This window comes from Chionomys nivalis, chromosome 14 (genome assembly GCF_950005125.1).
Source record: "Chionomys nivalis chromosome 14, mChiNiv1.1, whole genome shotgun sequence".
NCBI lineage: Eukaryota > Metazoa > Chordata > Mammalia > Rodentia > Cricetidae > Chionomys > Chionomys nivalis.
This window is the reverse complement of record NC_080099.1, coordinates 58,105,000-58,131,310: the sequence shown is the minus strand read 5'-3', so window position 1 is coordinate 58,131,310 and position 26,311 is coordinate 58,105,000. Positions and strand designations below refer to the sequence as shown.

The following is a 26,311-nucleotide window of genomic DNA, read 5'->3' as shown; positions in this document are numbered from 1 at the left end:
ATACAAAATTAAATAATTTGTTAGACGGGTAATGAACCACAAATTTCAAGATAAGTTATTTTCAGCAATGATGTCCCGCAGATATTTGTAAATGGCTGAAATTTTCATTTCTACAGTACTAAGTTGGTAGAAATTGTAAGATTTTGAACTAAATTCACTAATGTTTCAGTGTTTGGTTTTCTCTAAGTTTATCTCCACAGGGACAACATAGGATACACTGTATAAGAGGCTAGAAAAATGGCAAAAAGCACAAGAGGGTAAAAGTGCATGTATTTTTGGGAGACAGAGTCAGAAGATAACAGGAGAGGATTTGTGTTGAAATTACTTTAAGATATAACTTCACAATTTGGCTAGTTGCAGCCAAATTATAAGGATACCACAATATGAGACTCAAGAATCTATCTTGCATTATACTGATAAGGGAGAGTTCCTGCAAGGTTTTAAAACTATAATGATTCTTAAAGGAATGACTTGCTATTCACCATTAGGGAATGAAATAAAGGTGAGTGATTGCAGGAGAACAAGAATCAATAGAGAGGATGTTTTCTAGAATAGGTGTGAGCTAATGATAGCTCAAGCAAGGTGATGTCAGTGGGATTCAGCACTGAATCCTAAAAAGCACTGAGAACAAAGGGACCCAAGGTCCCTAGCTGACAGACACAACTGTAGAGGTATTTCAAAAGTATTTTAATAAACAAAGATGGCCTGAAGATCTGAGACCAAAATAGTCCCACTGCTCAGCCTTACAGACCAGATTATGGTAACACACACCTTTAATCCCAGTAGCTACAATGACACACACCTTTAATCCCTGTAGCCACCCTAGTAACCACTGAAATTAGGTGAGGCATGCCTTTAGTCCCAGCCCACTGATACGGTGGGGCTGATCTATTAGGAGATCACCAAGGCCAGCTGGACTGGGACTGAAAATGCATGGGATAAAACCGGACTCTCTGAATATGGTGGACAATGAGGGCTGCTGAATAGCCAAGGACAATGGCACTGGGTTTTGACCCTACTGCATGTACTGGATTTGTGGGAGCCTAGCCTGTTTGGATGCTCACCTTACTAGACCTGGATGGAGTGGGGAGGACCTTGGACTGCCCACAGGGCAGGGAACCTTGACTGCTTTTTGGACTGGAGAGGAAGGGGGAGGGGAGTGGGGAGAAGGAAGTGGGAGGAGGGGGAGGGAAAAGGGAGGCGGGGAGGAGGCAGAAATTTTTAATTAAAAAAATTTAATAAAAAAAAGAAGCTTGGGGTCGGGGGACACAACTCTCAAATGCAGTCTCATTCTGAGATTCCTGGAGGCAGGATCGTCATTTCAGACTGAGGTCAAGTGTCTAGCTGTTTTGCTTTTCAAATCTTCAGGTTGAACCCCAATTTCTGACCCTGGGTTTTTATTAATTGTGCTTCACAGGACTAATAGAATGAGACCATGACTACTCTGATTTTGTATTGAGGGAGGGAATTGCATTTCCATTAGTTCAAATGAAAAGTGTATAGAGAACAGAGAAACTTGAATTTCGTTTTGGAGACTTGATTTGACGCATAAGCAGATATGAGAGAAAGTATGCTGTTCATATCGGAAAACAGAAGCCGGTTGATGAGAAGCCAGGGACATATCCATTCTAATTTGAAACAAAACAATGCTTCAAAAAAAAGACAAAAACCTTTAAGGTAAGGTTTCTAGTTGGGCATTACACTAGAAAAATAAGATCCTAGTCATTTGTATGTATTGCTGGTTGTGCTTTGAATTTATTCTCAGGCATACTTCATTTAATAATGTCTCCTTTATGCCTATGCATTGCTGTAACACTGTAATCCAGGTCTCTTGATTTGTCAGAGCTTAGTTCCTTTTTATGTAGGAAGCTTTTATCAAGACACTTAAAGTGTTTCTTGGATGCAGTGATCACGACTTTAAGAGAGGCAGTAGGAAAAAAATGTACTATGACCTAGCTCAGTTAACAGAGCAAATCAGTGGTGCAATGTAAAACAGCAAACTATGGTTATTATCAAAAGATAATCTTTGCTGTATAAATGAATGTATACCCAAATACTAGTGAGCTGAACAAATCAAACTCGTCTGATTTACTATGGAGAAAATGAAAGCGACACTATTAATAAGTATTTCTTGGGCTCCTGTACTATGTATATAAAGATTCAAGAACTTGGAAATATATGGGTGGGGACATTGTTCACTTGTTAAAGTTCTTCACACACCCACATGCTCGCTCGCTCTCTCTCTCTCGCTCTCTCTCTCTCTCTCTCTCTCTCTCTCACTCTCTCTCTCTCTCTCTCTCACACACACACAGAGAGAGAGAGAGCAGGTCTTAACTTTGGTTCCCCAAACCCACATAATAAAACCGAGCATCATAAAGTCAGTACGCTCATAGTGCTGACACTAGGGAAGCAGAGCGAGGCAGATCTCTGAGACGGGCTGGTCAGTTCAGCAAGTTCCAATCCAAAGACATGCTGTTTCAAATATCAAACTGAAGCTTGGGATGTTGGCACACCGTAGTGGCATTTCAACTGTATTTTTAATAAATAAAGACTGCCTGAAGATCTGACACTAAAACAGTCCCACTGGTCAGCCTTACAGACAAGGTTATGGTAAGAAGCACCTTTAATCCCAGTAGCCACAATAGTTGCCATAGAAACTGGTCAATGCATGCCTTTAATGAAGGTGGTACATGCCTTTAATCCCAGCCCTAGAGAAGATTATAAAATGGGAGGAAACGTCTCTCAACAGACAGTCTCATTCTGAGGTTCCTGGAGGCAGGACTGCCATTTCAGATTGAGGTCAAGGTAAGAACCAGTGGCTGACCGCTTTGCTTTTCAGATCTTCAGGTTGAACCCCAATTTCTGACCCTAAGGTTTTATTAATTGTGCTTCTGCACATGCCTTTAATCCCAGTGCTAGAGAGGCAGAAACAAGCTGATCTTTCTGAATTTGAAAACCACATGGTCTACATAGTAAGTTAGAGGTCACCCAGGCCTACATAGTTAGACTTTGTCTAAAAGGAAGGGGTGGTTTTTCCCATGCTTCAGGATGATACATGCAGGTAGCATGAAATAAACTCAACAAGTACCGAAAGACAGTGAGGAAGAGAGAGACAGAAAGACAAAGAGACAGAGATAAAGACAAGGGAAACACATTAAGTTGGGAGGAAAGAGTGGCAGAGAGGATATGGGAAGAATTGACGGGGAAGGAATGAGGGAAGGGACTTGAATAAAGTACATTATATGTTAAAGAAAATTGTTTAGAAGTAAGCTTGACAGTTCCTGAAGAATCTCAGCTGATGTATACATGTATACACAAATAAACACACAAGCACACACACAAATAAAATCTGAAACAATTTTGCTTCACTATGGAATAATAATATTTAAGCCCTCTCTATCTCCCCTATTAAAACCATTCAGGAAATTAAGTATGAAAATCAGGGAAAGTCTGTTTTCCAGGGTTTTTATCATGAGATTTTATATATGATGCTGAGGAGGCAAACCCAGGATTTACACAGTCAGACAAACACTCTACAACTGATACACGCTCTCAGCCCTACAGTGTTAGATCTCCAACATACAAGGATACATTCTGGGACCCATGATTTTCTTCTTTAATTGTGGCACATTGTCATATCTCGGGACTATCATTGAGAAATCTCAGTTTCAGATCAAGGCAGATAGTGTAGTACGGACATCTTTCTCTTCTCCATGTATATGCATTGTTCCTATAGTCTGTGTAGCTTTAACAAGACTGTAAAATAGATAAACATTTAAGTAGCAGTAACTTTGGCATTAGATGAGCAGAAAATGAGATCCTCAGCTTGAATGGGAACATAAATAACAAGATCTTAGTAGATAGAAAATAGCAACAGATTGTCATGGTTTTGCAGGGCAAGAGGAATAATTTAGCATACAAGTAATGAGTTTAAAAAGGAGGAGCAGGTGAATAAGACAAACGAGCATTCATACACCACACTTACATATTACCAAGAATTGTTGAAACACATTGTTTATAGATTTCAGCTTCTTAATATCACCACAGAAAGAAAAATATGAAAGTAATCCTCATCTGCACATTATAGAAAAACTGATAAAAACTAAAAATTGAAAAGAAGTCTTGACAGAAACTAGTTAAATAGACTAAATGACTGGTTTTATATACATAGGACAGACTATGGAGCAGTGCATTCAATGTGTTTGAAATAACAAAAAACAAAACTAGCAACACTTGACCTTACGGATAATGATAACAGATAACAGAAAGGGACAACAGAGCTAAGTGATTTTGTCCATGACAGCAAGGGTGAAGATACAGCCCATTCTGTTGCCCACAGCAGCCTTACATGTTGCTTTAAATTTTTAGGGACCTACACTCAGGCAAAACTGGACATTTGGTTCAACCCATAGAATTTCAGGATGAGTCGGTATAAGGTAGAATTACAGTTTATTAAATGACATAATTTAATATATATTTTCGTCACAAGGGCTACTCGGGAAATTAGTAAGATATAATCAAGGGTACATATGTATAAATATAAAATGAGAAATTATGTATCAACCTTAAATTATTATGTGTATCTTTAATGCTGTCATAGGGATATATATTTTTAAATGAAAACATTCAAGAGATTAATAATTAATAGAAAAATTCCTCTCTCCTACTTTGTGCAAGGTCACCTCAAAACTTAGCTGTTTTCATTTACCAGCAAATCAGACACTTGGCATTCATGGAACCATATATTCTGTACAATGTACAAGTGTTGGGTAAAAGTAGAACACTCTTGGTGTCTAGCAGGCATAAAATGGCCACATTAAGCACAAGTTTTTAGACAGTGTCCAATCATGGGTCTTTCCAGAGGATAAGTAATGTGAATTAGAGAGCGCTCTTTGGATGATGCTAGGAAAACAGTAGTCACTATTTGGAATGGGATTATATTATTCCCATACTGAGTACATTCCTTAAACTAGTCACTATTCAGATACATTCTATTTCTTTTGATGTATACTATAGGGTATGTTTAGTTGTAAGTCTTTCCCTCCAACCATTTGAAACCAAATGTAGACCAGAGAACTTGCAATATTGTTACTGTTGAATTCAAAAGCATATAACAAGGAGAAATAGGACCTAATTTAACATATTGAACCTATTGCATAGCTCAAAGATACCTTTACATACACAGCACATCAAAATTTCATTTAATTTTTACTGAAAAAAACATAAAATATATTCTAATCATGCTGTCCCCTTTCCTAACTCCTTCCAGATCCTTTCCACATTCTTACCTACCCAACTCCATGACGCCTCCTTCCCTTTCTCATACACACACTGAAAAATAAAACAAACAAGCAATCCAAGAAACACACACACTCACATAAACTACAAACAAAACCACAAACATCAAAATCGAAATCAGCAAGAGAAAGGTCAATAAGCCAAAAATAACACTCAAAACAATATGAAGCAAGCAAACAAAAGTTTACAAAATACCACTGAGTTCACTTGGTGTTGGTCAATGAATCTGGGCCATCTGCCTACCCTGAAAGTGAAGAATTTTATTCAGTTTACATGGTATTTAAAGATTTACTGACTGGTCAATGTAACACCTGTAACCCCAGCATTCAAAGGGTGAAGGCTTAAGGGTTCAAGACAGCACCCTTGACTATATAACAAGTTCAAGACCAGTCTGAACTTTCTGAGACACTGTATTAAATCCTGACCTATTTCCTATTCAGAATGAATCACTTCAAGAAAAAAAATAAAGCAAACCACTTTCACATATAAAATTGTTTTGAGTTTTCATTTTGTAGCTATTTCCTTAATGTTACTAAATGATCACCAAAACATCTGACATTTCCCTAGAAAGCATGAGTAACAATTGTGTTAAATTTGCATTGAGTGGGATCTTTTCCTTGTCTTTAACAAACTGGATGAATCCATTACATTGATCAAATTTATTTTCCATTGATATTCCTGATTTACTCAATTTTATCCTTGGTTATATTCTTAGGCATTCACTTACAAACCATTCAACCCAGACTCAATTAAAAATAGTGATGAAACGGTTTTATCAGCAAAGTAGGCACTTTCCAAGCACCTCCTGAAGAATAGCATTCAGCAACAAGCTTTTTCCTCTCTAAACCCTCATTGTGATAGTGCATTAATGTTTCATCTATAACATTTGTGTTTTGTTTATGGTCCATTGAGAGAATGAATGCTACCTGAATACGAGAATGCTGGCATAATGCCATTGAGAGATGTGAGCCATCATAATATGTATTTAATAAATCGCTTTTATAAGCTAGAACTATACCTACTTAAAATGGTAAGTTTTTTTTCATTATAACACTAGGAAGCAAAAAAAACATAACCACACACACCTGTATTTAGGTTGCATTCTCCTTTTAAACACAAATAACCCAGTCCCAGGAGAATACCATATTCGGAAGTAGCAAGCCTTCTGAAGGTGTTGGGAAGGTCAACGGAGGAGAGACCTGACTGAGCAGGTACCATACACCAACAACAACTGAGCTGTCATAGCAACCAAGGATAGAAGCCATCATTACCTAAGAGAGAGGAGCCTGGGTGGGAGATGGAACGCTGTCTTCTTACCTGAGATTTCCCTTGGTGTAGTTTCAAGTACCCGAAGTCAGTCATGACTGTATAATTCCAGAAACTAGCAGTTTACAAGGTTTAGGTAACATCCCATGCAAAGTAACTTAACAGAATAATTCCCCATCTCACTCCGTCCTGCCTGGCGTGTGAATTATTCTATGGTGTCAGTCCTGTGTGTGCACACTTGTCAATCACTCAGTAGCCCTCTGGCATTTTCTTTCATCTTCAAACAATGTGTACTATACTTTATAATAGCCCCAAAATAAAATAATGGTTAGATTGTTAGTTTGGATATGACAAAGAGAAGTCCTAAAATGTGTCCTTTAAGGGAAAAGAGAGAATGTTGGTTATAAGTATGTAATGTCTGGGAATAAAAAAAAATGGTATATATATGGCTTAGTACACTTCGGTTTCACAGAACTATTAGGGGTGTTGGAAGGTCTATAAGGGGACAATCTGCAGTCTTGGAATTAGCTGCCAAACAGCTGACTGCACCAGACCTCATGGGCAGAGTGTCTCAGGCAATTATATATTAACTTTATATACATATGCATCGTGAAGTGACACATAAGGAAACAGAGGGGATACCCTTGCTGCTTACTAACATAATAGTCATAGATGTGCTCCACAGTTATGAGTGCTTATGGCATGATTCACACACTCCTGTGAGGCGTCAGAATGTGATGCCTCATGTCTGATAAATTCCAGCATAAGGTTATCTTAATAGAAAGGAGAACAGCTGAAGGTTGCTGAACATTCTGGGAGTCAAAAAGAAATCAGAACATCTGTTGGAAGAGGGTGAGCTGCTGTGGAGCAATCTTTTTGTACACTGAGAATATTTGTTGTTTCATTGGTTTATTAAAGGGCTAGATGGCCAATGTCTGGGCAGGTAGAAGTTAGACAGGACTTGTGAACAAAGAGAAGTTGTGAAGAAGAAGGGCAGAGTCACCAACCAGACTTAGAGGAAGCAAGAGATAAACTTGCCGTGCTGAAAACAGGTACCACCGTGTGGTAGAATGTAGATAAGAAATATGTGTTAATTTAAGTTGTAAGAGCTAGTTAGTAACAAGCCTAAGCTACTGGACAAGCATTTATAATTAATAATTAGTCTTTTTATGGTTATTTGCGAGCTGATTGGCAGGACAGAGCTGACTGGTAGAACAGAAAAACTCTGCCTACAGTAGACAATGGTTTTTATAATACTGAAGGACAATGGCAGTCTTCAGAAATATGCTAGGTAAGTCCACCTTGGCCTCAAAATTTTGTATGCACATGGACAAATATCCTATGAATATTAAACCACATCTCAGTTGATTTATTTCCTTGATTTGTGTTGGGCTATTAGTGCATTTTTCATTTTTGAAATCTAACCAGCAGCTTGGAAGAGCAGAATTAACACTGTACTCATGTACACGAGAGTTCCCAATTCACAAAGCAGTCATGTCTTTTGTTTTTGTTTTTGTTTTCATGACAGGGCTTTCCAGTGTAGCCGTGGCTATCCTGGAACTTGCTCCATAGACCAGGCTGGCCTTGAATTCACAGAGATCCACTTACCTCTGCCTCCTGGGTGCTGGGGTTAAAGGTGTGTGTCCACTGCCGCCCTGTATCTTTATGTTTTTTAACTCTTCTGAATTCATCTTTCTGTCATATGAGTCTGAAATACTTCAAAACTGTTAATTCTGTATGCCTACAAGTGATGAACATTTCATAGAGAACAATTGCCATCATATACATCCTGTAGCACACCTACTGTGTAACAGCACATGGTAAATAAGCAGACATACTCACCAAGCTATCCTCCAACATATAGTGAACAAGCAAGTCTCATAGTAGCTACAGCCTGTTTTCCAAAAATGAAAAAAATTGCTAAACTATTTATTTTCCCTGTTAAATATAACCAGAAATAATATAGTTTATAAATATTGTTCATCACCTGTTAAAAATCTGCTCTTCAAGAAGACCCAAGTTCAGTGGCCAGCACTCATGCTGGGCAATTGGAAGCCAACCATGTGTGGCTTCCCCAGGTATCCACATACATGTGTCATGCACGCACACACAGACATACATATACACAAATAAAAATAAATCAAGAATATTTTTTCCATTAAAAATCTCCATTGCACACATAAAAAAGAGAATTATCATGTTCCTTATAAGTCAAACCCACAAAGATACTATTTCCACTTACTTCAAGGCTCAGTGAAGACTTCTGAAAAGCAAAGTGAAAGTCTGAAATGATTTTTAAACAACACACTATCACTGTTTGGCTTTCAGTTTGCAAGCCCACCTCTTCATTATCCATTTCATGTACTTTGTGCACTTGGGTGCTCAGTTTTTTTCCATGAATTTTAGTGTTGACTTCTTAAACTATGTCTTTGCTATGATGTTTGTTGTCATTCTTCCTACGACACTTCATTGGTAAACCACTCTACTCGTTTCTTCTGCAGTATTTACTCTTTCCACTCGATTTTTAACAATTGAAATAATGCAGGGAGGACCCTAAGTGGCTAGTACCTTATGCCCTTGCCACCAAATTCCCATGAGTTTACAAAGCAAACAAAAAAGATGGCTTGAGAACAAGAGACTAAAATTTCCTGAATTTACTTTCCATGCAGCAATATTTAGAAAATAGTTGCATTCACATTAAACTTATTGTGATTTCATTTTTTTCTTTTTTAAGATTATAACATAATTATATTTTTCCTTTCTCTTTCCCATCTCCAAACTTTCCCCTTTACTCACCCTTGCTCTCTTTCAAATCCATACCATTTATTCATTAATGATTGTTACATGATGTTTGTATAATATGCATATGCCTAAATACACCCTGCTCAGTCTATGTCATGTTACTTGTATGGATGATTTCAGAGCTGACCATTGGTACTGGAGAACCAATTAGTGTGGTCGTCCCTGGAGAGGCTGCTTCCCTCTTTCTTCCTGGAACTCAGATCCCCCTTTCCCATCTTTGCACTGATTTCTCTTCTACCACCATCCCAAAGCCACTCTCTCACTCGCTGCTTCTCTTCCCGTTGGATTATTAGAGGTGCAATTTGTTGCTAATTTTTTTAATCTGCACCCGAATAGAAATAACCAAATGTGCCTTCCCTGAGAATTTTCACAATTATAAAACTTGTGTGAGCATGGTGCATAGCCAAGGAATTATCAAGTGAAACAAACTCCTTCGGCCGTTTAGAAGCCAGGTCTTAACTGACAAACATGGAACACAGAAGATTGACAGGATTTGAACAGGAAACAGACACCACCAAGAGAAAAGAGAAACTGCAATTTGTGCTATTTTGTGACAAATCATAACACACAAAATAAAGTAGCCTGCCGTCCCCAGTCAGTCAGCATATCCTTTTCAATGTAAGCTGGTGGCGAATAGATCCCCGGTACTTACATTGTTCATCTACTTCAAAACATAACTCAGCTTTCCTTAAATGCCAGGCATTAAAAGGCTTTGAGTGAAATACAATTCTGAAACTGGTGACTAAGCCAAACCCACTGACTAAAATTGCTTGAAATTGCTATCTAGGTAATTTAAAAATGCAAATAAGTATGGAAGTACACATACAAAAAAAATCAAATTATAGAAAACTATAAAACTGGAGACACATGCAAATACACGAAGAAGATTATATGCAAACATACATGCAGTAGAATGGATTTCCAATTTCAGTTGATAGAAAACAAAAGTAATATTTTCCCTGCTTTCAGCAACCTGTCTTCTAGGAATTGGTTCTGATGCATAAGGAATCTCCGGGTGGGTGTGTAATTAATATTTAAGGTGACATATCAACTTGTGTGTGCTTGCACGGGTTACGTTGCCTTACCTGTGCTTCCCTGACTCTGAAGTGTTAATACTATTTGCCTTCGCAGCCAGCTCCTCTGCAAAGATGCTCTGTAAATAAATGAGGTAATGCTTGGGAAATCTTTGCAGCCTGGGATAGAGAACCATCTCACACTATAAGATATACTTGCTATTCCATGTTCAAACCCGGCGTGTCCTTGCCTCTATTTTAAATGGGAATTACATTGTTTGAGTACTTGGGTTTGTATCAAAATCTGGGTCAATATAAAAGGATGATTATTTTTAATTTTAATAGGACGCTGCTTCAAACCCCTGCACGTGAGGGTAGAAAACTGTAGAAAATAAACAAAGCACATAAATCAAGCTTTGAAGGAGAAAAAAAAATCTTCATTTGGAAAGATTTTCTCTTTTTTTCAATGAGGAGTATAAACACTGTATTTTCCAGGAGAAATATTTGGGTACAGAGAAGAGGCTAGTGCCACACAGCCTGAGTGTGTGCGCGCGCGGGGGTGTGCACGAGGGTGTGTGTGTGTGTGTGTGTGTGTGTGTGCTGTGCGTGCGCGTCCGTGGAGAGGGGCGGGGGAGGCGGATGAGGAGGATGAGATCATAGCTTCAGGATCCTCAGGAAACCCTGGTACAAGCAGCAGCCAGCCTCCGCTGTGCCCACATGACCCACAACTCTGGCAGCGGACCCGGCACTTCCAACATTACTAAATAATCAGAGAGCGGCTCCCACTCAAGGCCCACACCTCCCTGCAGACGATGGACACCTTCTAAGAGTTTGGCGAGTGGGTGACCCAGGCGCCCATCCATTGCAAGGTGTGTGTGCGCGGTGACGGCTTCCTTGACGGCTCGGGGTGTGGGGAAACTCAGGGGTTCAGAGGGTCGGGGTGCGAGGCTAGGAGTGGGTTCAGGGATTATGCTGTGGCGCTGTCCCTAACCCGGATCCTTGGAGCCCGGGAGGCGCCAGGAAGCGCGGCGCCTCTGCGCAGGGACCGGGGCGCCCTAGCAAGGGCAGACGCCTGGCAAAGTCTGGAGCCTCGGCGGCGGGGAAGGGCTGTGCCCCGGCGCCCACTCGCGGGATTCCCACCTGTGCACCCGCGCCCGGCGTGTGGGGGGTACCGGGACTGCAGCAGGCGCCTCCCAGGGCGGCGGGGCGGCGCCTTGGGCCCGCGGGGCGGCGGCGGCTGCGGCGGGATGCGCGTGGCAGAAGGATCCCCGCGCTGCAGCCCACCCGAGGCCAGGGCTGCCCACGGTTCCCCGCGCCCTCGCCGCGGGATGAGGTGTTCTGTCGGGATCTGCCCTCGGGGTCGCTGTCGTGGGCTGTGATGCTGGGAGGCGGCGTGGCCAGCCCCCGCCGGGGATGGCACTGAGGCTGGGGAAGTCTGGAGAGGAGTGGGGGAGGCCGGGGTTGACCGGGAAACCCGCGCGCCGGTGTCTCCTGCGGCCGCGTGGGGCGGGCTTTGCAGTGCGGCGCGGGGCCGCGCGAAGCGCTAAGCACGAGTGGGCAGTGGGGACTGCGGGGCTCCGTCTGCCTCCAGCCTTCCTAGCCTGTTGCCCACTTTTGAGTTCTGGGCTGGACAGAGGACAGCCGAAATGTTCATTCTGGTACCCAAAGTGGGAGGTAGGGAGAGGACTCTGTCAATTGCCCAAAGCCAAACAGAGGAGACTGGCAAAGGCATGCTGGCACGCGGTATCATTAGGGCTTGACCTTACAATTTTGCTCTTGGACAGCCTTGGGACATGGTGGCTTTGGGAGGATAAGTGTGGAACTTGAAGCAGGGCATGGAGTGTATACTAGCAATAGAGGAGAACCCCAATGGGTTTATTCTTGCTCCTAAATAGCTTCTGAGTTGAGGTTTGCCTGAAAGGCTTCCTTTTACCGCTCATCACTTCTAGTGTTTATTCTGATTTGTGTCTTTTTGACATAAATACCCGTATTGTTGAAGTGTATGTAGTTATTATTATTATTATTATTATTACTTTGCTTATTTCATTGTCTCCACATCTTAGACAGTTCAGTATTGTTTAGTTTATCATGTTTCTTGGTTCTTTGACTGGAGTAAGAGGTGGGCTGTATTATAGCAGCCACCTTTTCCCCACAAAGGCTATTCAGGCAAAATAGCTTCCCCAGGGTTGCATCGTTATTACCTGTCAGAGCCCATTTAGCTTAGGGGGAATGAACAGTGACCTAAAACTTCCTGAAGATGAACCCCTTCATTGGATACATGCAGCACAACTGATTTCTTTTTATAGTTTTAGTGCCATTGAATAGTTTACTTTTGACACAGTTCACAAAGTTTCCTAGAATTATTATAGATCAATGCATGTAACAGCAATGTTAAAATTCAGTAGTTAAGACTTATCACTAACATAACTACCATCAGGTAGGTGACTCAAGCTATGTGTTTGCTTACAATTAGGGATAAGCCTCCCGAGTTATCAGTCTATTTGTTTAAAAATTGGATTTTCTATACTTGACTGTTTTTTGCTCTTCAGAATACCATTTTCATCTTGCAGAATTTTTAATAAGTTCCATTATCTGTAATGCAATCAATCTGACAGGTTTGGGCACCCAAGGAAAAGAGTTATGCAATTCTCTTTCAACTGCCACTGATGAAAAGAGAGGCTGTATTCTGAGGGCATTTGTGTATGCACTCTCTTTTAACCGTTGTCTGTACTGTCTACACAATTATGTAAAAACGAAGACAGAAACCAAGTTTTCTCACTAGTTCTGAATCCACATGCTTTTAAGCATCTCCACTTGCTTGAAATGAACCACGATGAAAAGAAAAGTCTCCGTGGGCTCAACCCCAGGATCACATGTTTAGAAAGCATTCCTCACTTGAGCTTATCACAGAGATTTTATAAAATACACTGTTGGGGACAGATGTCTCTCTTTAAGTCTTCATCTGTTATTTTTAAAGTAAATATAATTGCTTCTCCACATAAAAAAATTTCCAACTTGTTTTGACATTCATGGATCGCCTTTCATTCTTGCCTTTTACTTGAATTAAATTCGGTTTGCATAATTTTAAACTCACACTTTCAAAATTATAAGTAAAAGATCCAAAAGGCCAACTGAATTATGCGACCATGGAAACAAGATCTGTAGACACGAGACATAACCCAACTCTCCCGTGGCTGTCCCTCCTGTCCCTGCCATGCCTGGATTATGTCTAGATGTTTATTTGTAAATATTGGAATGCAAGGTTGAGGTCATAGCATTGCATGCCACCAGAAACAAATGTCATAATGTTGAACCTGAATTTTCTTTTTTGTTGATTTTTTTCTTTTTTTAGAAACTTCTTTTATTTTATTAAAATTTTTTCTCACAGAATATATTTTTATTATGGTTTCCCTTGCTTCTACTCCTCCTAGTTCCCATTCCTCCTTCTCATCCAGATATAGCCCCTTTCTGTCTCTTATTAGAAAACAAGCAGGCTTCTAAGGGATAATAATAAAATATAACAAAATAAGATAAGACAAAAACTAATAATAAAAATGGGACAAATTAAACAAACAGAAGGAAAGAGCCCAAGAAAAAGCATAGGAAACAGACATAGATGCTGAGACTCACTTGTCCTCAACCTAGGAATACTATTAAACCACTGAACTAAAAGCCATAATAGATGCGCCATGAACCTACAGGGTAAAAAGAGGGGAAATCAGAGGAAAATAAATATGTAAATAAAATAAAATATAAATAAAAGTAAGATGTTTTTAAAATTCTGACACAACATTATGACATTTTCAAAATCCTTATCTAAATTGCTATGTGTTTTGAAGGCATAAGTTCCCGCAGTTCTTATCAGTGTCTTCTCTTCACTGATTCAAAAATATTGCTGCTTTATGATTTCTGATACTTGTTTCAGAAGCTGCATTCTCTTGCTGCTTTTGTGTCGTGTGGGCTTTCTGACCTGACTGTCCAGTCACTGCCGCAACCCTCTGGTTTGGGAGGATTTGGAACTGCCTCTCTGTGGGAAGCAGAGTGTCCTTCATACCTGCTACTGAGTAGGGAGCAGGAAGGAACACTGAACAACTGGAGGAGTCAGGACATGTGAGCACTGGCCCGTCGAAGAAGCCGCGTTAACAAGATCATTAGGAAAGTGATCTTGTTACATAAATTATTGTCTTCAAGTTGAAATGTTTGCCGAGTGACAATGGGTTAGAGGGTTCCTGGATAGGTCTTGGAAGTCAAAATAGGACCGAGAAAATAAATGAAAAGTGACAGTATTTGTAGAGGAACCGTGTGCCAAGTGTTGATCACGGCCAGTTTTCTTTGGCAGTGCTTGCAGCGCAATTTTCTGAATCATTTTCTGAGTCAGAGACACGAGTCTCCCCTTGGTTATCATTTTCTGAGTCAGAGACTTGAGTCTTCCTTTGGTTATCATTTAAACTTTTCCTCATTCTGCCCTGTGGACATGGCATGGGTGACAGACCTCCTTCTATTCCTCTTCAAAGCATATGGAGAAATCGCTGCCTTTATTTGGTTATTACCCCCATTCCCAAAAAGCTATGTGGGTTGAATCAACAACAGTCTTTTCCTTTCCTTGCAGAAACCAGTGCTCTCAAGCTAAATGGTGACTTTCGTTTTTGGTTGTGGTTAAGGTCACAAAATGTCTCAAATAGAATTGTAACTGAGTCATCACTTAGTCCCTAAAATTTGCTGGAATGACCAAGGGCTGCATAGAGGTGGGGGGGGATGTTTGTGTTAAAGAAAACATATAACATTTATCATTTTCTGAGTCGAATATTATCCTATGAGTTCTGTAGAAATTAACTGAAGTTCATGTCTCAAAATAGCCACGTGTCTGTATTTATTGTAATTATCTATCATTATTTAAAGAAGGAAAAGTTGAAGCATAAGAACAATATTTATGACCACAGTCAAAAGAGTTAGAGATGGGCTTCACATTTGAGTATTGAGGTTCCAAGGTCCATTTCCATCTGTGTTGGGAAACATGACTCCTAATTTTTTTCTTCAATTATTTCCTTTAATAAAATTTGATGGGAAGAAAACAATGCTCTTTCTGTCAACACATTTTGCCCGATACTTAACCAGTTAACTATGTATAAAACAGAATCGATGTATATATAATGCTTAGATCAGAAGGGATGAGTGCCAGATTGTGAAAATTTTTCCCATTTTATATTATGTGCATGCTTAAATTTAAAGCATGGTTGCTTGAATATTAGAAACACCAATGTTCTCAAATTTAAGAATGTGACATTTAGCATCTCAAATTATTGGAAACTATCTATAGTATCTAGAACTTCTATAACTAGGAATAAACCCAGACTTCACCATCACTTGTGGTATTTTCCCCAGTGTCTGTCTGAACTAAACACTGCAAGAGACTAGCGTACAACATAGAACTTCCATTAAATTACCTTGATACAATAAAAATGACTCTGCTAATTTTTGCATTGAGATCTTTTGACATAAATCAATGTAATTGCTGTGGTTTAAAAGTGGAGGAAATTAAGCAGTTTTAAATATTAAGAAAATAAGGTTAACCTAATTCTGTGGAATGTATCATTAACAAAGAGAAATGAGAATTGGTTAGACATGGTAATGCAATCAAAGGTCTTTGCTTAGCATCCAGGGATAAATGTTAGTGAACGTCAGTGAGCAACTGATATGACTTCTGTCAAGCATGATCTCATGAATGGTGAACATGTATAGTGTTTGTGTCTCTTCTTTGAAGTTCTTGGAAATGCTGAGAGTTATAGTCATATTTTCAGTGACTTATGTATCCTTTGGAAGCATGTAATACATTATCTCTTTTTGTGCTCTGCTTATACAAAGCCTGGTATCATAAAGCAATTATGGCTCTCATTTATTTATTATAAGTACATTTACCATAAGTAATTTATTCACTGTAAACAAAAACATATAAGACTTGATTTTTTTTATTTTACTTTTTTTTTTAATATTTATGACTTAGATTAAACAATGCTATGGATAACACCTATGAATAATACATCAAATGAAATTTAAAGTTTTATGCTACAGTACAGTATCCTATTGTAAGCTTTCTGCACAATTATGCTATGATAATAATGATTGAAAATGACAAAGACGGGGCTGGAGAGATGGCTCAGTGGTTAAGAGCATTGGCCTGCTCTTCCAAAGGTCCTGAGTTCAATTCCCAGCAACCACATGGTGGCTCACAACCATCTGCAATGAAGTTTGGTGCCCTCTTCTGGCCTGCAGGCATACAGACAGAACATTGTATACATAATAAATAAATATTAAAAAAAAAAAAAGAAAATGACAAAGACTTATTTTTGCCAATATTATAATCCATCATGATCAATGAGAGATTCTATTCCTCATCTTTGTCATTCAAGTATACAAACTGATTAATCCCTGAATATCATTATATTTTATAATGATACATGCAGACCATGTTTAAACACTGTAAGTTGGTAAAGTCTTCCAACAGAAAGTGATACTGAAGAATTCTTATGTTTTATTGGTCAAGAAAAGTCATGTGACTATATCTAGGCCTCCCACCCCCCAAAAACAGAAGAAAAACATGATTATATCATATCCTTGCTAAAATAAAATAAAATTTGAGTGGATACATCTAATGGGTACCACATAAAATTAGTGAGTTTCCTTCATATAATGTTACTTATTATTTAACGTAAAGGTAGACTTATTAGTATCTGTGTTTTAGAACTCAACAACTAGATTTTAGTGGTTCCCAAACTGTTAGTCATGACCCCTTGGGGTGTCATATATTAGATATCTTGCAGATCAGATATTTGCATTATGATTCATAACAGTAGCAAAACTCTAGTTATGAAGTAGCAATATAATTTTATGGTTGGAAGTCATCACATCATGAGGAATTTTATATTAAAGAGTCCCAGCATTAGGAAGGTTGGGAACCATTAGTTACTAGAGTATTTCTTACATAAAGCCTTCAGTGAAGAGGGAAAGGGTAAACCAATTGTGAAATGCATGCTGCCATTATTTTCTAGCAGGGATTGCCTTTAGTCCTGGAATACTGGTAGATGCTTAGTGAATGCGCAAGGTGACCTATCTGACAGCCACTACAGGTTAAGAACAACTCTAAGACTGTATAGAGGACAAAGTCTGGGTCTACTGAACTTCTTTAATTTTACCAACCTTATATAGAAATCAAAACAACTGTGTATATAGTGACTTCACCAATATTGACAAAATCGCACTACCATTTATTAGTTATTAAAAGATATGCATGTAAAATCCCACTTCATTCTATGGCTGTACTCTATTGACAGATATAACTTGCATAGTTATAATGCAACCAACTCGCATTTTAGCTTAACTTTTTAGTATTAAGGTAATTCAGCAATTGCCGTTGTAAGGAATAATGTACAAAGAACCTATTGCCCCATTGCCTATCTCCCCAATCTTTCAACATCTTGTATTAACTTGCAAAACCATAACACTATGTTGCAGAAAAATTTTGACACTGATATAATGATAAGCAGATTTCATCATCATCTGGCTAACTCTTGTTGTACCTTCATGGCCATAACAACTTTACTCCAATTATTTCCCTCTCTTAGTTCCTTGAAGTGAATAACTTACTTTCCATTTCTACAACTTCGCCATTTGTGGAAGGTAATATAAATAGAATTACACCATATGGAACTTTAGGGTTTGCTTATACACTCATCAATACATTTCTCTGAAGGTTTGAGTAGATTAAGTATGTCTTGAAAGCTTTGTACTAATAAAATCCAATACATTAACTTATATAAACAAAATTAAGATATATTTTTTTAAAAAAAGCTTTCTAACTTTTATAGATAAGTAGCATTTTGTGGCATGCATGGTGACATGGTTTGTTTAGACATTCAACTGCCAAAAATACTGATTTTTTTTTCTTAGGTTTTGGCTACTATAAAAACTACTGTGACTCTCCAACTACATCTTTTGTCTGAATATAGTTGTTATTTTGGAGACAAAAAATACCAGGCATAACTTGCCTTTTTTATTTGAAACTATTAAATTTTTCCAAGATGAATTTACACTGTTAACAATAATGCATAAGGGAGTGATTCTGAATCTTCACCAAGATTTGTTGTTATTGTTATATCTATTTTAACCATTATGTTAGGTGGGTAGTGATGTCTTATTGTGGTTTTTATTGACATTTCATTATTATATAATGATATTGACTATGTTTTCATATCTTGAAATTATTTAGATGGATCCTTTCCACTTTATTCTCAAGTTTCTTCAGCTACTCTAGTTCCCTTGTTTTGACATGCGAATTTTAGAATTAATTGTCTGTATTGTCAAAAAACATTGACAATCTTTAGGTCATACATTACTGAGGAGTTAATGACAATAAATAATTGCTGGAAGATGGAGATTATTATTTGTAAAGATGTGACCATTGACAGGTTCCCCACACTTCATGGATGACACCTCTAACACATATGGCTAACAGAATTTTGTGGGTTACACAGTCACGAAGTTCTGAGGCTGACATGTCAGAGGAAACATAGACTGGGAAACTGGGGCTGGCATCATGCTGCATTGTATATATGCAGGATTCTCAAAAATAAAGGCGGAATCCATGATCAACTAAAAAGCAGCAAAAGACAATCCTATTTATTAATCAAGTGTTTTTATTTATGTGAAGAACCCACTTCATTTCTTCATTATTTTTGGTCTTTCCTCATATGGTTTCTTTCTTTCCCATTTTTCTTCTCATTCTTTTCTCACACAACACATTCTAAGCGAAGTTTCCCTTACTCCACTCCCCCTTTCTCCCAGTCCCCTCCCCCACCTTCTTTCTTTCCTCAGATCCACTCCTCCTCCATTTCCCTTCAGAAAAAAAAAAAAAAAAAACGGGTGTCCCAGGAATATGAACTGAACACAGCAAACAAGATACAGCAAGACTTATTATTTATATTTTTGGTTGTGAGCCTAGGGGTGCACCCACCCACTGAGACAGTGGAACTGATCTATTGGGAGCCCACCAAGCCAGCTGGACTGGGACTGAATAAGCATGGGTTGAAACTGGACTCTCTGAACATGGCGGACAATGAAGGCTGATGAGAAGCCAAGGACAATGGCACTAGGTTTCGATCCTAATACATGAACTGGCTTTGTGGGAGCTTAGCCTGTTTGGACGATCACCTTCCTGGACCTAGATAGAAGTGGGAGGACCTTGGTCTTCCAGCAGGGCAGGGAATTTGGACTGCTCTTCAGTATCGAGAGGGAGGGGGAAGGGAGTTGGGGGAGGAGAAGAGGAGTGGGGATAGGGAAAGGGGAGTGGGGGGAGGGGGCAATATTTGGGAGAAGGGGGAGGGAAATGGGAAACGGGGACAGGTGGAAATTTTAATTAAAAAAGAATAAAAATAATAATAATAAAAGACTTATTATTTTAAAAAATCTCTATATTCTTTTATTGCAATCATATTCATGACCAGTATCGACCTGCATCATTCCTTTGTGCTGCTGTCATTAGTACTGGTGTCAGGAGAACAATTGCCTCATAAATTAGTTAGGATGCTTTTCCTTCTTTGATATTTTCTGAAAGAAAATATTTATAATTGCTGTTCAGTTTTTAAAAAATGAATGCAATTCCCATTGGATCAAATTGAGTAAAAGGAGTGTTTTTCTAACAGACTTTAAATTAGAAAAACAATCTTTTTTTCTTTTTTATACATTTTTAAAAACAAACTTTTCTCATTTTACGTATCAACCCCAGTTCCCTCTTCCTCCCCTCCACCCACTCCAACACCTTTCACCCCCACCATCCACTCCTCAGAGAGGGTAAGTCTTCCCATGGGGAGTCAACAAAATCTAGCCCATTGCTGTGAGGCGGGACCAAGGCTCTCCCCACTATATCTAGGCTGAGCAAGGTATCCACCCAAAGAGAATGGGCTCCAGAAAGTCAGCTAAAGCACTAGGGATAAATCCTGGACCCCAAAACCAGTGGACCCACAGACTGCTACAGCCACACACTATCACCTACATTCAGAGGGCCTAGTTTGGACCAATGCAGATTCCCTCACTTGAAGTCAGTCTATAGCCAGTAAGTTCCCGCTACCTCAGGTCAGCTGTTTCTGTGGCTATCCCCATCAGGGTCCCAACTGCTTTGCTCATATTATCACTCCTCTCTCTCTGACTGGACTCTGGGAGCTCGGCCCAGGGTTTTGCTGTGGATCTCTGCATCTGCTTCCGTCAGTGGCTAGATGAAGGTTCTATGATGACAATTAAGGTAGTGATCAATCTGATTACAGGGGAAGGTCAGTTCACGTACCCTCTCCACTAATGCTTAGGGTCTTAGCTGGGGTTATTCTTATGGGTTACTGGGAATTTCCCTGGTGCCAAATTTCTTGCTAACACCACAACGGCTCACCTTATCAAGATATCTCTTTCCTTGCTCTCCTTCTTTGTCCTTCCACCATCTGAACATCATGTTCCCTCATGTTCTCCTTCTTCCTTCTCCCCCCCCCACTTCTGCCCTCCCTTCTTCCCCAACCATCCTTCCAATTTTCTCAGAAGTTCTTGTCTATTTTCCTTCCCAGGGGGGATCCATGTTTTTCTCTCTTGAGTTCTCTGGGATCATGGACTATAGACTGGTTAATCTTTACTTTACATCTAATACCTACTTATGAATGAGTATATACCATGTTTGTCTTTCTTGGTGTGGGTTACCTCACTAAGTATGGTTTTTCCTAGTTCCATCCATTTACCTGCAAATTTCAAGATGCCATTGAATTTTTACAGCTGAATAGTACTATATTGTATAACTATACCACATTTTCTTTATCCATTTTTTGGTTGAGGGGCATCTAGGTTGTTTATAAGTTCTGGATATTATGAATAATGCTGCTATGAACATAGTTGAGCAACTGTCCTTGTGGTATGACTGTGTATCATTTGGGCATATGCCCAAGAGTGGTATTGCTCGATCTTGAGATAGATTGATTTCTAATTTTCTGAGAAACTACCATACTTATTTTAAAGTGGTTATACAAATTTGCACTCCCACCATCAATATAGGAGTGTTCCCCTTACTCCAGATTCTCTCCAGCATAAGCTATCATCAGTGTTTTTTATCTTAGTCATTCTAACTGGTATCTCAGAGTCATTTTGATTTTCATTTCCCTCATGGCTAAGGATATTGAGCAATTTCTTTAAGCTATTTGAGACTTCTGTTGATGATTCCCTGTTTAGATCTATACCTCATTTTTAATTGGATTATGAGGTCTTTTGATGTCTAGTTTCTTGAGTTCTTTATATATTCTGGAGATGAATCCTCCGTCTGATGTAATGTTGGTGAAAATCTTTTCCCATTTTATCTTATTGACTGTGTTCTTTGCCTTGCAGAAGCTTCTCAGTTCAGGTGGTCCCATGTATTTATTGTTGCTCTCAGTGTCTATGATACTAGTGTTATATTTAGGAAGTAGTCTCCTGCGTCCATGCACTTAAGGTTACTTCCCACTTTTCTCTTCTATGGCTGGATTTATGTTAATCCACTTAGACTTGAGTTTTGAGTGAGCATGGGCATAGATATGGATCTATTTGAATTCTACTACATTTTGACATCCAGTTATACCAGCTTTATTTGTTGAAAAAGCTTTCTTATTTTTTCACTGTATAATTTTACCTTCTTTGTAAAAAATAAGGTGTTCATATGTGTGTGTATTAATATTCAGGTCTTCGATATGATTCCATTGGTCCTCTTGTCTGTTTTTATGCCAATTCCAAGCTGTATTCTTTACTGTAGGTCTATAATAGAGCTTGATATCAATGAAGGTGATGCCTTTGAAAGTTCATTTATTGTAAAGAATTTTTTGGCTATTCTGGGTTTTTGTTTTATTTTGTTTTTCCATATGAAGTTGAGTATTGTTCTTTTGTGGTCTGTGAAGAATGTGTTGGGATTTTGATAGGGATTTCATTGAATCTACAGATTGCTTTTGGTAAGATGGTCACTTTTATTATGTTGATTCTACCTATCCAAGAGCATGGGAGATCTTTTCATTTTCTGATATCTTCTTCAATTTCCTTCTTCAAATACATAAAGTTCTTGTCTCACAGGTCTTTCACTTCTTTGGTTAGTGTTACCCCAAGATATTTTATGTTCTTTATGGCTATTGTAAAGGGTGATATTTCTCTGATTTCTTTCTCAGCCTTTCAGCATTTGCATATAAAAGGACTACTGATTTTTTGAATTGATCTTGTATCCTGCCACATTACTGAAGATGTTCATCAACTGTAGGAGTTCCCTGGTAGAATTTTGGGGGTTACATATGTACACTATCATTTCATCTGCAAATAGTGAAATCTCAAATAGATATGGAGAGAGTGGACAGTCTTGTCTTGTTCCTGACTTTAGTGGAAATGCTTTGAGTTTCTCTCCATTTAATTTGATGCTGCCTGTTGATTTGCTGTGTATTTCTTTTATTATGTTTATATATGTTCCTTATATCACTGATCTCTCCAAGACCTTTATCATGAAGGGGTGATAAATTTTGTTGAAGACTTTTTCAACATCTAATGAGATATTAATATGTTTTTCTTTCAATTTATTGATAAGGTGAATTATATTGACAGACTTTTATATGCTGAACCAACCCTGCATCTTTGGGTTGAGGCTACTTGATCATGGTAGATGATTTTTTCATGTGTTCTTGGATTCACTTTGCCAGTATTTTATTGAGTATTTTTCCATCAATGTTCATGAGGGAGATTGGTGTGTAGTTCTCTTTCTTAGTTGAGTTGTTGTGTGTTTTAGGTATCAGGGTAGCTGTAGCCTCATAAAAAGAGTTTGGCAATGTTCCTTTTGTTTCTATTGTATGGAACACTTTAAGAAGTATGGATATTAGCTCTTCTTTGAAGTATTGGTAGAATTCCACAATAAAACCATCCCACCTTGAGCTTTTTTTGGTTGGGAGACTTTTGATAACTCTTTCTTTTTCCTTAGGAGTTATAGGTCTATTTAAGTTGTCCAACTGCTATTGATTTAATTTTGGTATGTGGTACCTATCCATTAAATTGTCTACTTTCCAATTTTGTAGTATATAGGTTTTCAAAGTATGTCCTGAGGACTCTCTAGATTTCCTCAGTGTCTGTTTTTATGTCCCCCTTTTCATTTCTGATTTTGTTAATTTGGATATTCTCTCTGTTTTTTGGCTAGTTTGGATAACGGTTTGTTGATTTTCTCAAAGAACCAGCTGTTTTGCTGATTCTTTGTATAGTTTTCTTTGTTTCTATTTCATTCATTTTAGCCCTCAATTTGATTATTTCCTGTCTTCTTTCCTGGATAAGTCCGCTTCTTTTTGTTCTAGAGCTTTCAGGTGTGCTGTTAAGTCGCTACAGTAAGATGTCTCCACTTTCTTCATGTAGGCACTTAGTGCTGTGAACTTTTCTCTTAGCACTGGTTTTATAGTTTCAGATCGGTTTAGGTATGGTCTGCCTTCATTTTTCATTGAATTCTATAAAGTCCTTAATTTCTTTCTATTTTTCCTTGATGCAGGGGTGATTCAATTTAGCATCGTTTAATTTCCATGAATTTGAAGAGCTTCTGCAGTTAGTGCTATTATTGAATTCTAATTTTAAACCATGGTAGTCCAATAAGATACAGGAATTATTCCAATTTTTGGTATCTCTTGACGTTTGCTTTGTTACCGCATATGTGGTTAATTTAGAGAGGGTTCCATGAGGTGCTGAGAAGAAGATATATCCTTTCGTGTTTGGGTGAAATGTTCTATAGATATGTTAAGTCCATTTGAATCATGACATCTGTTAGTTCTCTTATTTCTCAGTTAAGTTTCTGTCTGGCAGGCCTGTCCATTGATGAGATTTGTGTGATAAAGTCTCCTACTTCTAGTGTGTGGGGCTTGATGTATGATTTACCTTTAGTAAGTTTCTTTTACATATTGGTTGCTCTTGTATTTGGGGCATAGATTTTCAGAAATGAGACTTGTCTTGATGGATTTTTCCTGTGATGAGTATTAAATGTCCTTCTCCATCTCTTTTGATTGATTTTAGTGTGAAATCATTTGTTAGGTATTAGGATATCTACACCAGCTTGTTTCTTAGGTTCATTTGATTAGAAAATCTTTTCCCAGGTCTTGAGGAAGGTTGTTTTCTAATTTTCTGAGAAATCACCACACAGACATCCAAAGGGGTTGTACCAGCTTGCATTCCCACCAGCAATGCAGAAATGTTCCCTTTTCCCTACAATCTCTCCAGCATTAATTGTCATTTGTTTTTATCTTGGCCATTCTTACCAAGATGTGTAAGATGGAATCTCAGAGTTGTTTTGATTTGCATTTCTCTGATGACTAAGTAATACCACTTTTGGGTATATATCCAAAAGATGCTCAATTGTGCCACAAGGACATGTGTTCAGCTATATTCATAGCAGCATTGTTTGTCATAGCCAAAACCTGAAAACAACCTAAATGCCCCTCGACTGAAGAATGGATAAGGAAAATGTGGTACATTTACACAATGGAGTACTACACAGCAGAAAAAAAACAATGACACCTTGAATTTTGCAGGAAAATGGATAGAGCTAGAAAACATTAATTTGAGTGAGGTAATCCAGACACAGAAAGACAATTATCACATATACTCACTCATAGGTGGTTTTTAAAAATAAAACAAAGAAAACCAGCCTACAAACCACAATGCCAGAGAACTTAGACAGCAATGACAATACTAAGAGGTACTTACATAGATCTAATCTACATGGGAAGAAGAAAAAGACAAGATCTCCTGAGTAAATTGGGAACATGGAGACTTTGGGGGAGGCTGAAGTGGGGAGAAGAGTGGCAGTGAGGGAAGCAGAGAAAAATGTAGAGCTCAATAAAAATCAATTTTAAATAAAAGGAAAAAAAAGAAAATCATTTTCCAACCCTTTACTCTGAGGTAATGTCTGCCTTTGAGGTTGAGATGTGTTTCTTGTATGCAGCAGAAGAATGGGTCCTGTTTTTTTTATCCATTCTGTTAACCTGTGTCTTTTTATAGATAAATTGAGTCCATTGATATTAAGAGATATTAATGACCAATGATTGTTAATTTCTGTTATTTTCAGTGGTAATGTTTGTGTGTTTCCATTCTTTGGGGTTTGTGGGTATGAGGTTATTTGTTGCCTATGTTTTAGGGATGCATCTAACTTCTTAGGTTGGAGTTTTTCTTCTAATACTTTCTGTAGTGGTGGATTTATGGATAGGTATTGTTTGAATCTAGTTTTGTCATGGAATATCTTGTTTTCTCTTTCTATGTTGATTGAAATTTTTTCTGTGTTTAATAGTCTGGTCTTGCATCTGCTTCTTTGGTGTTAGAATATTTAGGTCTTTCTGTTGTAGGACCACTAGGTTCTGGTGTTGCCATATTGATCTTTAGGGTGTTCAATGTATTCTTGCATTGCTACCTACCAATCTCTTCCTCCAATTGATACAAGCAATGTCATTGCTCTTGGTCCAGTCTTTGCAGTTGGTGTCTATGTCTCAGTAATCCTCTCTTGGCCAGATTGTTTTAGCTTCTGTCCGTGGCTCAGGGAGATACTCTTGGTTCATTTTGTGCAGTCACTATCTGTGGCTCAGGGAGCTGCTGGGGTCTCAGGGAATGGGTGGGTTTGGTGGTAGAGTGGAATATGTAGATACAGGATCCAGTGCAGGATGTTGGAACAGCCTGCCTTCAGGAGGCTTTCCTGCTGGCAGGCTAGGGCATCTGAGTTATGTGAGGGAGTGGCCCAAATTTTTGCCCCAGGATCTAGAGCCCAGCGACTGGGTTGTCCAGCTTGGGGATGGGGGGGGGGGTTGGTCACTCACTTTTTATTCTGCCTTTTTATTCTGCTCTATTCATTTGCAGTCTGTATCCCAGAGATTTACTGAGGTCATGGG

The 26,311-nt window shown here is 38.6% G+C and overlaps 1 protein-coding gene across 13 annotated transcripts in view; it reads left to right on the top strand.

The window, feature by feature from the left end:
* Positions 1–11,060: 11,060 nt before the first annotated feature.
* Positions 11,061–26,311, top strand: part of Dtna (dystrobrevin alpha) — a 378,064-nt gene continuing 362,813 nt past the window's right edge. For all 13 annotated transcript variants that reach the window (XM_057788655.1, XM_057788654.1, XM_057788650.1 and 10 more), the window contains exon 1: positions 11,061–11,248. The gene's annotated coding sequence lies outside the window, so the exon portion shown is untranslated. The remainder of the gene's footprint in view (positions 11,249–26,311) is intronic.